This window comes from Phoenix dactylifera, mitochondrion (genome assembly GCF_009389715.1).
Source record: "Phoenix dactylifera mitochondrion, complete genome".
NCBI classification, from domain to species: domain Eukaryota; kingdom Viridiplantae; phylum Streptophyta; class Magnoliopsida; order Arecales; family Arecaceae; genus Phoenix; species Phoenix dactylifera.
Window position 1 is genome coordinate 339993 of NC_016740.1, and position 15008 is coordinate 355000.

A 15008-nucleotide genomic window follows, 5' to 3' on the forward strand; every position below is an offset into this window, starting at 1 on the left:
ACAGCGCCATTCCATCCATCCTTTTGTTATATTGTAAGTGGATAGAACGTTTTACCAGGCGAAAACGCCCAGAATTTATGGAGTTAGAGTTGCATATATATGGACAGAAACAAGCCTTCAATATTCCAGTTTCATTCATTTATACCAACGATATCCACGCTAAAGATGAGGGCCTTCTTTCTTTTTCAGTTCATATCAGCCTGAATGAGGAAGTGGAGTCAGTTTCGTTAATAAACTGGGCCGAAGATCTGACAGAGGTTGACTTGCTGGCTTGCGAGTTGCCAGCTCCGTAGTTGATTGCTAACCAGAGGATAGTGACAGCCAATATTCCTATTCCTGCTTGTGTGCTTGTTTGCTATTCTTCCAGTTCCTGTTACGAGACGACCTCGGCTCAAGCTGACCCCACACCGAAAGTCGTCAAGCAGTCTTGGGCTCCATCAATCAGTGAGGGGGAAGCCAAAACCTGTTGGAGTTCCCCGCCATCACCTCGCTTAGATCCGGGGGTTCATACCCTCCAGTAGCAGAGATGCAAGTTGCAAAGGCAACTTGCCTACCGAGGTGGGAGATCCATCATATCAAATTCACAAAGCAGCACAGGTAGCAGTGGTTGACATTTTTTTTGATCGTTTTCATCGGTTTTATCGATCAATAAGCCGATGCGACCGTCGGGCAGGAACTACTGGAGATGGGCAACAACTCTGCTTCTCAACAGCGGCAATGGAAGAAATGGGGAAAAGATTTTCAATTAAAATGAGTGCTTCGATCAACGACAGAACTCCCGGTTTTTCGGAGGTGACTACGTACCAACAAAACTGAGAAAGTGGAGGAGCGGCGCCTCAGCTTTCGAACGGTTTTTTGATTTATAGCGACAACCCCCTGAGAACATCAAGTCATTTAGCCGGTCCGGGTCACGCGCTATTCCTAAGACAAACTAGCCCTCCCGGAAGCCGCATCTACAAGGCGCTTATAAACCCATGTAGAAAGCCACGATCTAAGCTAGAATGACCGTGTGAGAGTATGAGTCTTTGGATTGCCTTCTTCTATGCAGAAAAGGACCCATGTATGCCATCGCAGAGAGAAGTACCATCAGAAAGAGAGCTTTTCTGTAGTCACTAAGCTTGGATAACCGACCAAGAAGTCAGGTCATAAAGGTAAAAGTAGGTTCCCGGAACATAGAGCCGCCCAAAGACAGCCTTCCGGCCACATCAGCAGGTTAGAAGACAATATTCACTACAAATCTATTCCAGCTTCTTTCCTTCCTGTAGCTCTTCTTCTTTGTTTAAAGCTTAACTCACATTTCGGGAGCGGATGCTGCTCGAGCTAAAGATATGCCCCCCACTCTTGAACAGCTCTCACTTGCCTTGGCCGATAGCTTAGATGACCGGCCGTTAGGCATGGAAACCAATGATTTAACAGTACGCCTCTTGTTTGGTGAGCCAACCCCAACAATGGCTTCACCCGAGGATGAAGGTAGTAGAACAGGAGCCGCAAAGATTAGATCACAGCCTTCCTATGTGCGTCTTCGTTGTTCAAGCGAAACTCACTTTCCAGTAGCGAATGAATGTAGCTCGGGCAGAGGCGGTCGGTGGCCTAAGAAAGACCCTACCAACGGATTAGGATGAAATCAAAAACGCCAGCAAGGACTCCGATCAGGGCCAACTACGAAGGTAGGCGCGCAGGGGAGAAGGTTGAGAGCTACACCTTGAAGGGCTGAGTAGGAGCCCGAAAAAGCGAGTCTCAGGGCCCACAAGGAGCAGGGCAGGAAGACCCAGGGAAGGAATATCGGTAGCTGAACACAGGACATCCCAGGAGGTATGAAGGCAGGAAATGAGAGGGAAGTGATATGGCAAGCCAACTCCTACAAGAGCAGCTAGTTGTTTCCCACCATACAGACTGAAGGCAGGCCGGCAAGCCAGATAACAAAGCAGAAAGCTTTGTATTGAAGGGAAAAAATGCAAAGAAAGACCCTTTGATTGAGGTTGTTTATATGGATGTAAGTACATTGCAAGGAGACTCAATACAATAGAGATCTACGCTGTAAGGACTGAACTTTGATGATCAACCTTAACGCGAGGAATGTACTGTTCTATCGGCAGTCCTGTAGTTAGGTGAACTACTCCCTCCCGAGGAATGAGGCTAGGAGACCGATGGCAGTCTGGCCAGTGGAACAACTGACGGGCCGAGGGAGGGACAGCCAGATATCAAAGAAGGGGAGTTTTGTAATGAGTGATCGAATGCGATGACAGAATGAAGGGTTGAAGTTTCTTTGGATGGAAGTACAATGCGTGGAGGAAAGTGAAGGAGAATGGGAGGTCTATATCCCCCGGAAAACTAAGAAAATGCTAAGGAAAATGAACACGATCCCAGGGGTGGTATGGCGGAGGTCCGCACCCTCCAAGACCACTACCGTAACAGCATCTGGGAAGAGACAACGAATCATCAGAAGGAAGCCGACGGTGGTATTGCCGGACCCCGGAAAAGGTCACTGAAAGACGGCAATGGAAGAATACCTCAATGCTCTCGAGGAGTATGTGAAAAAAGGGGCGAGTTCCAGTCACTTTAAACGAATTCTTTCCTGAGAGAATGAAGAAAATCCTTGCAAGACGAGACAGAAGAAAGCAGCCCCGCGTCGAGTTTTGCTGTCGCATAGATATTGCGGGCCCACATTTGAAGACGTCTACGAATTCCCTATAGTGGAAGACGAGGATAAGAACGTATTCTGGGACGAGGCACAGGAAGTTCAGACAATGGAAGGAGAACCTCACTGGCTCCTCAATCCTTATCTCAGGAAGTCCCATCTGAACCTTCGCCGGCGTCAGAACGGGAGTCTGAAAAGTAGACAGCCTTACTCGCTAAGGGTGACGAAATGATCAGCAGATACTTGGCCAGCATTAGAGACCCTCATCGAGGAGAGTCTTCAAGATCAGGGGAAACCAGTTTCCAAGAAAACACAAGCGCAGCACTAGCACGCATAGAAGCTCAGCTGGAAGAAAAGGGTCGCCAAATTACTGAGCTCACCGTTTAGGTTGAAAGAATTTCAGAAATTCAGGATGCCGCAACTTCATCATCCCCTGAGTCACAGGCAGTCCCACGACAGGACCTGAAAATGAAGGCAGTTGTACGGGTCTGCCCTTCCAGCAAAGAAGCCACTTTAGAAAGAAATCGTCCTAGGCGAAGAGAAAGAAGAAAGAAGAAGGATGACGTTAAATTAAAAGAAAGAACAAACTGTACACCTTCCCTCGGGACAAAACAATGGAGATTTTCTTGCTAGCAGTCTAGAAGGGTCTGCAGCTCCCTGAATGCAAAAGACCCAACGAAGAAGGGAAAACCAATCACCCCAAGTATTGTTTCTACCATCGCATCATTGGACATCCCATAGAGGACTGTTATGTCTTCAAGGACTGGGTACAAGAGCAGTACGAACAAGGGAACTTCGTATTACCCCCGAGCTTCATCTGCGAACCCTCTGTACACAAGGCGCCCTCTTAAGCATCAGAATCTTGTGCTCACGTAAACTTGGGAGGTGATTCCTCGTCCGAGGAAGAGCTGAATTTTCCACAAGAAGATGAAATCCCTGAGGTAAATCAGATGAAACTTAGGAAGGGGAAAGTCTTGCCTGAACCAAAACCACTATCTGCAAAAGAGAAGGGCAAGGAAATACAGCTTAATGAAGAAGCCATGCCCCCAAAGCCTACTGCACCAGCACCGGATCAGGGTGTGACACAGTACAACATCCTGGCTCATCTGAAGAAGATCCCCTCATTACTGAGCGTGTATGATGCGCTCGTCCTCTCCCCTCCCCTGACCTGCGGCGCGCTCTGATCGAGGCACTCATGGAACCGGAGAAGTCTCAGGCTCACTTTTCTGAAGTTCGCATGAAGGAGGCACTGTATGCGTATCACACAGCCTCGATCACCTTCTCAGACAAGGACCTTCTCCTAGGCACGACAGAGCACAATCGGCCCCTCTACGCCACCGGGATTTGTTTTTGAAGGAGGGTTAGCAGAATCCTAATCGATCCTGGGTCTTCGGTCAACCTCATGACCCTAAGAACGCTAAAGGGTTTAGCTCTGAGTATCTCGGACTTGGCCCCGGAACGGATCTACATCCAGGGGTTTGATCAGCATAATCAGCAAGCGTTGGGATCCATATCATTGACGTTGCGCCTAGGAAGTCTATAGACGGATGCTAAATTTGATGTGATCGGCGCCGATACATCTTACCGAGCGTTGCTGGGAAGGCCTTGGCTACATGACTACTATGTGGTACCTTCCACACTTCACCAATGCATGAGTAATATCAAATTTCGTGAAGATAGGAGAATAGATGGCGACATTCGCCCTTTCGATGTGCACGAGGTCGGGTATCCTGATGCCAGGTACTACATCGACCCAGCTGCAATAGCTGAACAAGCTTCAGGGTCAGGAGGCACAACTCCGGCAAGGGGCCGAGGCCGTGGTAGGAGGAGAAACAACCAGAAAACCACCACCAAAGCCAGCGGAGGAGCGGGTCCATCCCCCGGTCAAGGCTAAACCTCAGGAGTGACACAGAATCCTCCGATGAAGAAGAAGAAAGATGTGAGCAAGCAATTAAGGCATCTCATAGACCAAAGCGCTGGGGAAGCAGTTCCAGCGAGGAAGACAATTAAGAAGGCATCTCAGCTGACCCCGACGAGACGGGGGAATTCACCAGAGAACCCATCACCTCTGAGCAGCCTATTGAAATTACCAGGCTACCAGAGGGCCTCATCAAGCCTTTGGCTAAACTGGAGGTTTCTAGAGTTGAGGAGCTAAAGACCTTCTATGTTCCTCCTTCAGGAGACAGTGAACGGGGAATACTATTCTATAGGTCGGAAGCACAACCCCTATGGCGCGATGATGATATCCGACTATAAGATCTAGATGAAGAGATCTTCAGGGACGTCAGGATCCCCAGGTACTACCCACCAAAGATGAGGAAGTTGTTGGAGAAGTCCGGATGCAGCTTCAGACAGTCTCGGGCTCAATACAAATTAATTCTTCCAAAGGATGTGGAATCCACCTCAGAGGCGGGCTGTGTTGGCTAGTGGACATGCAGCACACACCAGGAGCCTGGGGTATATTCAGTCTGAAACCCACACTTGCAACGTTGTCATCTGGGGCGATTCATCCACAGACTCAGAAGCAGAAGAGCCGGAATTGCCTATCTAGCCTAGCCTCAGGATGATCACATTGGGAGACTCCTCCAGCGAGTCTGAAAGTGAAGAAATCCCTCCACATTCCCCCTCCAACCTTGGAAGCTTCGAAGGCCGTCTGGAGAGGCCCAAGAGTCACAAGTCAATGAAAACAAAACGGAGGCCGTGGTCCTTCCAGCTGACATGCCCGACTTGCAAGAAGCTCCCGAAGAAGTTGAGGATAGAGGGCAGGCTACAGTAGATGAGTTGTTGGAAATCCACTTGGGTACTGAGGAAAACCCCAGACCGACCTACATAAGTGCACTACTCTCAGAGGAGAAACGGGAAATGTATAAAGTCCTACTTCTTGAGTTCATTGACGTCTTCGCATGGACCTACAAGGAGATGCAGGGCCTAGACCCCGAAGTAGCCGTCCATTACCTGGGTATCGACCCCAGGACGCCCCCTGTTAAGCAACCTCCTCGGAGGAAGAGGATTAAGCTGGAAGAAAGAATTATTGGCGAGACCACGAAGTTGAAATTCAATGCGGGAGACTGAATCCGCGAAGAAAAATACGCGGAATGGATCGCCAACATTGTCCCAGTGAAGAAGAAAAAATAGGCAGATCAGGATCTGCTTTTCTTTTGACTGGAACGAGCTTGGCCCCGGTAGCTTCTTGAGAGATATCACTCGCGGGCCACGATAGCAATTGTCCCAGCCTTTGCTCGACACTACCCTAACCTGCGGGTTCGACTCCTGCTTGCGTGTGGCCTTCAATTCGTATTGTAACAACATTCGATCGGCATCCAAAGGTGCATGTACGGTTCCTAAGGGATACTATTTTGTCCTAATCAACCGACTTCATCGAGAAAGATGACTTTTTTTAGGCCAAGAAGTTGATAGCGAGATCTCGAATCAACTTGTTGGTCTCATGGTATATCTCAGTATAGAAGATTATACTATGCAATTTGTGCCACCCGATGTGCATACAATATGCATGGGATTAGCCGCTTCAATGGGATCTTTCATTCTGGTCGGAGGAGAAATTACCAAACGTCTAGCATTCCCTCACGCTTGGCGCCAATGAGTTTGATTATTTGAAAAAAGGAAGACTATGCCTTCCCATATTGAATACGAATAATAAGTAATAATAGCATGGCACTTCGAGTTCGATATGAGCAAACCATTATTGTTTTTTTCATAACATGAGATTTTATGTCGAGATAGTAGTATGAAACAGAGGTCATTTCGGATTTGATCTTATGTGTCGGGGGTACATTTCAGCGTCACAAACCATTCTTTTCCACACCAGAATTCTCTTTCTGATATTTATGTTATGAAAGAAAAAGTACAAAAATGAAAAAAAAAAAGAGAATTTTTTTCCTTATTTGATCGTATCAGAAAGGAACTTTGGGATTGCTAAATCACAGACAAAATAAATATATAAAGCAACAGAACCATCATAGTATTTTTTTTACTCCTACGAAAGGAAGGGTGGTAAATGGATCATTCAACGATCTGGATCGGATGGATTCTATTTCTTTCTTCAATAGAATAGAAGAGAAGAAAAAGAAAAAGTCAATTCCATTGTAGAGCCGTATGCACAAAAGATGCCTGTACGGTTGTACAATTCGATTTTTTTTTTCTTCTATTTTTTTTATCCCTTACTTTAGCCCAATCATGCAAGATAGAAGAACCGTTCATGATGTTATATCAATATCATCAGGGTTATGATTCACCAACCTGCTAGTTCTTTTTATGAAGCACAAGCAGGCGAATTTATCCTGGAAGCGGAAGAACTACTGAAACTTCGCGAAACCCTCACTAAGGTTTATGTACAAAGAACGGGTAATCCTTTATGGGTTGTATCCGAAGACATGGAAAGAGATGTTTTTATGTCAGCAACAGAAGCCCAAGTTCATGGCATTGTTGATCTTGTAGCGGTCGAAAATGAAAATACTAGGGATTTCATGTAAATCCATTTCGACACCATAATTCGAATTTTCTGCGATTTGATATTGAATAGAAAAAAAAATTCATGATCATCAATCATCAGGTTAAGATCGATCTAAACCAACCCATTCCATTCAAAATTTATATATATACATACGACATGCCAACTATTAAACAACTTATTAGAAACACAAGACAGCCAATAAGAAATGTCACGAAATCCCCCGCTCTTAGAGGATGTCCTCAGCGTCGAGGAACATGCACTAGGGTGTATGTGCGACTCGTTCAGATCATGAGTTCGAACAAATGAGACAATTTTCCAGTATCAATGACCAGTACCAATGAATAGGATAGATAGAGAAGATCTATCATATACCTATATTGTGTTTGGAATTTATGGTTTACATTGGTGCAAATCCAATCACCTAGATTTGAGATGAAAAGCAATTCCCCATTGGGGGCAAATGGTTATCCATTAAGCGGAGGAAATGGTATTATAAGAAGCAAAAAGGTTATACTCCTATTCTTGAAAGAACGGACTAACAGGGTCAGCTACCTAGCCAACTTTCATAATGAAATGCCGTCACTGTATGGATAACTCTTATTGTGAAAAGAACTATTACTGTATAATTGATGGGTAGAGCCAAAGAGTGTGAACTATACAAGTTAACAATAACATTTGATAAAATGAAAGAAGAGGCTCCGGTGTATAGAGAGGACCTCACCGTTTAAAAAAAAAGTAACCATAGAAACGATGGAACCCACTATTTTTTTTATTTGGTATCGTTAGAATTTCTTATTTCCAGGTGAAATGCCTGGAAGGAATAAAAAATCGTGGTTGGGGAAAGTCATAGTAGCAAAAGCCATTGGAATTTATATTTTATATATCGGAATAATCCGTTTTGTTATTAATTGACGGGGGGTAAAGGATGACTAAAAGAAGAGAAATCAATTAGTTATTCATTAAGGTTTAATTTGATTCAATGACCAGAGTTAGACGAGGATATACAGCTCGGAAACGTCGAACAAAAATTCGTTTATTTGCATCAACCTTTATTGGGGCTCATTCAAGACTTACTCGAACGACTACTCAACAGAAAATGAGAGCTTTGGTTTCCTCTCATCGAGATAGAGGCAGGCAAAAGAGGGATTTTCGTAGTTTGTGGATCACTCGAATAAATGCAGTAATTCGTGAGAATAAGGTATTCTATAATTATAGTAGATTAATACCAAATCTGTACAAGAAGCAATTGCTTCTTAATCGTAAAATACTTGCGCAAATATCTATATCAAATAAGAATTGTCTTTACATGATTTCCAATAAGATTATCAAATAAAGGATATGATATTATAAAAAAAATACAGAAATGATTGAAATTGAAACAGAATTCCCCGGAGAATGAACTCCGGGAAGATAGAATAAAAAAAATGAAGTAAGATAAGTAGTAGGAATGAACGAACATGTTTCAATAAAAAAAAATCTTTCTTCTTCCCCCTTTTTTGATTTCTTATAACACAAGAAAAAAATCGGGATTCTAGTTTGAACAAAACATCAATCTGAGCTTGAGTTCCGATTGGAGTTTTGAGTCAATTGAGGAGTATGTTTATTTATTTCTGGTTCTAGGACCAGTAGTTCTGGGGATCGACTCGGCTCTCTCAAATTGTTTCTCATTATTAAGAAAAGGTAACAAAGATAAAATACGAGCTTGTTTTATAGCAATAGTAATTAATCGTTGTTGTTTCAAGGTCAATTTATTCACCCGTCTAGATAATATTTTTCCTTGTTCACTAATAAATCGACTAATTAAACTCATTTTCTATAATCGATTCGATCCCCCGATCCAATTGGGGACAAACGCCTACGAAAGGATCGCTTGTATTTACGAAAAGGTTGCTTGGATTTATCCATGGTTTATTCCTTATCTCTAAAATTAGATTTCTTTATTCATTTCAGATCTGACCGAAATAGGCTTTGATTCGCATCGTTTATATTATACATATAATATAAATAAATATATATATATATAAGTTAAGTTAAGTTAAATATGTTAACTTAAATATGTTAAGTTCTTCCTCTTCCTGTTCCTTGGAAAGATCGCGCACACGTTCCGTTCCATCTATTTCTTTATTTCTCCATGAATCGTATGCTTGTGACAATAGTGACAAAATTTTCTCAATTCTAATCGACTGGACGTATTGTGTCGATTCTTTTGAGTAATATATCTAGAAATACCCGGCGATTCTTTATTGACACCATTTCGGACACAACTGGTACATTCCAAAATAACTCTGACTCTGACATCTTTACCCTTGGCCATGAACCCCCTTTTGATTTGGATCGACTTAACTTCTTCTATTTTCGACCCGAACTGAAGAAGAATAAAAGAACAAAAAAATAAATAAGAAAATCAATAGAAGTTACTAACTTGAAATTCCATTTTCATTTCTAAAGCTAAAGATTTCGTTGTGTTGTATTAATTGTAATTATATAATTACAATTAATATTAATAGAGTAATAGTAATAATAAATAATTAAGTAATAATAAAGTAATACAATTTCTTTCTAACTATCAATTATTCCTATCTTAAATCCCAATATTTCATTTAAGTATCTTCTTTCTATGCTATGATTTCGTGGATCCTGCCCTAGATCTGGATACACATTTCCGTTTCTGTTTCCCAAAATTCGATCTTAGATTCACCAGATTTTTGTCGAGGTTCAATACACTTTTTCTTTTTCTTTCCTTCCTATCCTCCTATCCTAAAGAACTTAAAAAAAAAGGAAGGGGCTAAATTTGAGTCACGTCACGTAGAATTGTATCCCTAATTTTCTTCATTTCTTCGCATATTAATAACTAGAATGAAAAAAAGGGGAATGACAAGGCATCTGGGAATAAACGATTAATTTCTATCAATAGACCTGCTAAAGACCCAAACCATAGAGTAGTTAGCACAGGTGCCACGGAGAGATATGTTTTTATATCTCGCATTGAAAATCCTCCTTCTTTATTTTAATAAATATATGTATGGTCAGATGTTGTAGTTCAAGATCATTTGTATTTATTTTTATACGTTAGGTTTCAGATGTATCAAATTCGATTTTTATATAAAAATCAAAAGAAGAAATGACAAGAAAATTGTATATAGATAGAGGGGAAAATAACAATTGTGGAAAACAAGACAGGGATTTTTGACAATGACACTGTACAAGAACTTTAAAAAGGGATGTAGCGCAGCTTGGTAGCGCGTTTGTTTTGGGTACAGAGGGCCATAGGTTCGAATCCTACTTGGGGAGATTTTGAGTTTTCTGAATTCGAATTTTGAGGCCAATAAGTTGATAGCGCGATCTCGTACTAACACATACTCAATAAATATTGAAGAACTTGCATGCGGCGTTCAAGCCACAACCGCGGTATGAGTTCTGATCTCAGACTTTGCGGGCTGCTCGTCCCTTCGCGTCGACAAGGAAACCGTGGACGACAATGGGTTTAGAATAGAACGAACACCCTCGAGAACTTGGTCTAGCGGCAAGTGATGAGATGTTCGCCCTCCCTCCTTCTATGGATCGTCGGTAGCCATAGTGAAAGCTAAGAAAATCGGCAATAGCAGCAGCTTTAGCTTTTCAGTAACCTTTAGTCAGCAGCTTTCCTTTCATATTCGGAAGGTATATCGCATTTTTAGCTTTGGGGCCGTTTCTGTTTTTGGCTTTTGGCAAGGTGATTGATCGGGGCTGCTGCAGCAGACTAAAGGTAGCCGCAATCTATTGTAAGGCCCCGGAGAGATAAGTCATCTCAGAAAGCTTTTCACTCCTAAAGCGAACTACAATAACTTTTGTTAAAGGGGATGGAAACTACTATCAAAGCTAAGCTAAGGAGCTCCTATCGCAAAGCTAGTAGCCGAAGTAAGTACCATTTCAAAATACCGAAAACGTCAGGGGCATTCCTTGATCCAAGATATTCACCTGTGATGAAATCCGAGTTCCTCCAATGCGCGGAGCAAAAAATAGCGATTGACCGAATCAAATGCTTTTTGGATGTCTATCTTGGTACTACACATCTTCGGCTGCTTGGAATCCTGGTTGAACTTTCTCATGAGTTCGTGGGACAGGAGAATATTGTCAACAATGCCACGCCCCTTAATAAACGCGGTCTGATTGAGGCTGACTATCTTAGGGAGAATCGAAGCAAGTCTATTGGCGAGTATCTTCGCACTAATCTTTTTAAGGAAATGGAAGACTGATATCGGGCGGAAGTGATCGAAGGAGGCGCAGGCGTCTTTCTTCGGGATCAAGGTGATTAAGGTTTTTTTTAGATTTCAGCAACCGACCAGAATGGAAAAAATCCTTAATGGTTCTACAGATGTCTTCTTTTATTAGTGGCCACATTTGTTGGTAGAAGGACGCCGGGAACCCGTCTGGTCCAGGGGCTTTGTTCGGGTTGGATTTTCTAACTAAACAATTTCCTCATCAGAGATATCTCTGATCAGCTCCCTATTGTCCTCATCACATACTTTATTCGGTAAGGTGAAGTACGGAGTGTTGCAGCCAGCAGAGATCTATGCACGGTTAAGGAGTCTTTGTTTGAAAGAAAGAGGCCGCTTCCTTCCCAATAGCTTCAGGTTTCCTCCCATCGTCCGTGTCGATTTCAATGATTGAGTTCTTGGATCTTATTGTAACAATGGAGGCGTAGAAGAACGTCGGAGTTTTGGTCCCCTAGATGTAGCCAGTCTACTCTAGGACTTCTGCCTAAATCAGTCTTCCTCGTCATCAAGTCTTCGTAGTAGCCTTTCGCTAACCTCTTTTTCCCTGTCAGCAAGCACCCCATTCAAAGGATCAGATTGAATCTTTTTGTAGATAGTTTCCAACTCAAAGCGTATAGAGTTCACATATCTTTTGATATTACCGTCAGTCTCTCTGTTCCAAAGCTTGAGTGCTTCTTTCACGGCTTTCCGCTTTTTTCTAGCGACAACAAAGATGTTCATCCCTTGGACTTACGTATTCCAAGCATTCTGGACAGTAGCTTCGAATGTCGGGTATTTCATCCACACATGGAAGAAGCGAAAGGGTTTTGGCAGAATATTGGCAGATTGCATGGAGAGAATGGCCGGAGAGTGGTCTGAAAGGCCCGCGGGAAGGAATTTGACTGATGCGTCAGGAAATCGCTGCATCCACTCGAGATTACCCAAAATACGATCAAGCTTGCAGAGGATCCTATAAAAAGTGTTTCTTGCTCCAAGGTGAAGGCATGTCAAATGGCTTTAATTTCTTTCATATCGCATTCAACGAGACAATTATGAAATTAATAAAGTAAAGAGAAGGGAATGCGATGACCTCCTTTTCATTTTAGGATTTGATGATGTTGAAGTCTCCCATGAAAACCCATGGAGAGTTAGTGCTTGATGAGACATCGCCAAAGCTTTCTTCTCTCCAGCACAGAATTGGAGCCATAAATTCGAGTTCATACAAATCAAAATGAAGAGTTAACCGGGCAGACAGCTAGATGAATGAGCTGGTCTTTGGATTGGAGTAGAAAGATGGAGAAGATTTGAGGGTCCCCACTTTCTTGCTCTTTTTTCCTTTTTTGTCGACATGAGTTGGGCTAACGGGGAAAGGAGTTTTTGTCAGGTTGAGGTCAAAGGGTCTTCATCCAATGGAGAAGAGAAGATTCCCGGCAAAAGTGCTAGTTCCAGTATTGGAGTTTGGAAAGCAAGGAAGTGAGCTCTAAGCGAGGTAAGGAAAGCAAAAGAGAAGCGTGCAGCAAGTCGATCAATCCAACTGTGAAAAACCTTATGGCAAGGTACTCTAATTGTCGAGACAAGAAAAGTGGGGGGAAACAGAATATCATCTAGTGGCTGAACCCTCCTTTCCTTCTCGCTATGCTCATGATTTTTATTATTAGTTTTTTTCACTTTTACCTTCTCTTGAAGAGCCTTCTCTTCGGCAAACAAGCTAAGGCTTTTCGGGAACAAAAGGAACAGCTTTCTCATCACTATGTATACTGTCTCCGGGAATAGAAGCTATGTCCACCTTATCCCCCCAATACTAAATGGGGGCTCGTGGTTCTCGACCAGTGACATCTGCTTCGCCTGCTCGTCAAGATATGTAATCTATTCGCTGTCATTTTTGTAAGGAGTTGGGGCACGTTCAATTGTCCTGCCAAACGGAAGAAATCATTCTCACCTCGCTCATCCCCAACTCAAGGTACAGCTACGCCTGCAGTGACTTCTTCCCCGGATGTTGTCTCCGTTGCCATTGGGTTGTCCTCCGCACCATCTCCATCTGTCCAACTATGGTGTCACTGGACCTCATACAGCAACTTCTCCCTCACCTTGTCCAAGCTTTATCTTCGACCTCTATCTCTGGTATGGGTCTCACTTATGGTTATTTGATGGAGGTGCCTCGAATCATATGACTGGTAATGGCTGGCTCTCTGTTACATGGCACTGCTCCTCTTTCAGGTAACCCCTCTATCTTCACTGCTGATGGATCTTTATTAGATCTTGTGTTGGTTCTATTCGTTCGTCTCAAAAATCTGCCCTTATCTAACGTCTTGAATTTGAAAATTTTGATATGTCTGTTGGCCAAGTGGTTAATAAAAAATAAGAAAGTAATGTAACCTTCTCTAAATCTGGTTGCGTTGTGCAGGACCTACGAACCGGGGCAACCGGGAAGCTGATTGGGAGAGGCCGTAAAGCTGGCCGCCTGTTCCACTTGGAGTTTTGTCATCATCCACCTACTACTTCTCTCGCAGCTGCAGATATAGGGCCACCTTTTTCAGCATCTCAGTTGTGGCATCAGCGTGCGTCTGGTACAGATTTCTGTCTCTCGTCTTCGTCATCTTGCAAAGTTAGGGTGTTTAGGTGATTTTCGTTTTCAGTCCTCTGACTCGTTTGATGTGTCTTCATGTATGGGTTGCAAGTTGGCAAAACACTTGGCCCTCCCGTTTCAGTCTAGTGACACTGTAACTACTGCCCCCGTAATGATAATTCATTCTGATATTTGAGGTCAGGCTCCTATTTTGGCAAACAAAAGGGTTTGTGTTGATCCTCAATCTCGTCGCCTTCAGGTCTCTAGACATGTGTTCTTTCGTCGAAAGCATTATGTTTTGTTTTATCCTTCATCTTCCTCTGCCGTAGCTTCTGTAGGGTCCCGAGTCCACCTCTATTCTACTTTCCTCTCCTGAGACTTTGTCTTTGCCATCTGCTGATGACTCTCACCCTCCTCGACGTGTCTCGTGTCCATCGTCCCCCAATTACGATAGTCTACTCTCGCAGGGCTCCCGGTGACATTCCTATATCGGTTTTTGATAGGCATTCACAGCAGCTTGCGGCCTCGCCAGATCAGACATCTCCGGTTGTCGATCCTCCGACTAAGCCACAGGTTCGTAGGTCTTCTCGCATTTTCACTCAGCCTATTCGTTTCGTTGAATCTCACTTGTTCACTCCTCGTCATCGTGCCTTTTTTTTTAGCTGCTGTTCACTCTTTCCATGAGCCTCAGTCAACTAGGGAGGCGGGCAGCCGCTATTCCATGTTGGCAACAGGCAATGTCTGAAGAACTTACTGCCCTTCAGCAGAATGGCATTTGGGATCTTGTTCCTCTTCCGTCTGGTAAGGTTGCTATTGGTTGCCGTTGGGTTTATTTAAGACGCGATCTGATGGGTCTGTTGAGAGATACAAAGCTAGGCTGGTCGCCAGAGGTTACTCCTGGGAGTATGGCATAGACTATGAGGAGACTTTTTCGCCTGTGGCTAAGATGACTAGTGTAAGAACCATTATTGCCGTTGCAGCGGTTGGCCACTCTATCAGTTAGACGTTCAAAATATGCCTTCCACCATGGTGATCTTCATGAGGAGGTGTACATGCAGCCTCCCCCTGGACAACATTCCGCTCCTTCTCCTCTTGTCT

At 43.4% G+C, this 15008-nt stretch overlaps 1 non-coding gene across 1 annotated transcript; it reads left to right on the top strand.

Moving 5' to 3' along the window:
- Positions 1 to 10329: 10329 nt before the first annotated feature.
- Positions 10330 to 10395, top strand: KEH32_t10. Its single transcript has one exon. It is a non-coding gene; the product is annotated as a tRNA-Pro (tRNA).
- The last annotated feature ends 4613 nt before the right edge of the window (positions 10396 to 15008 follow it).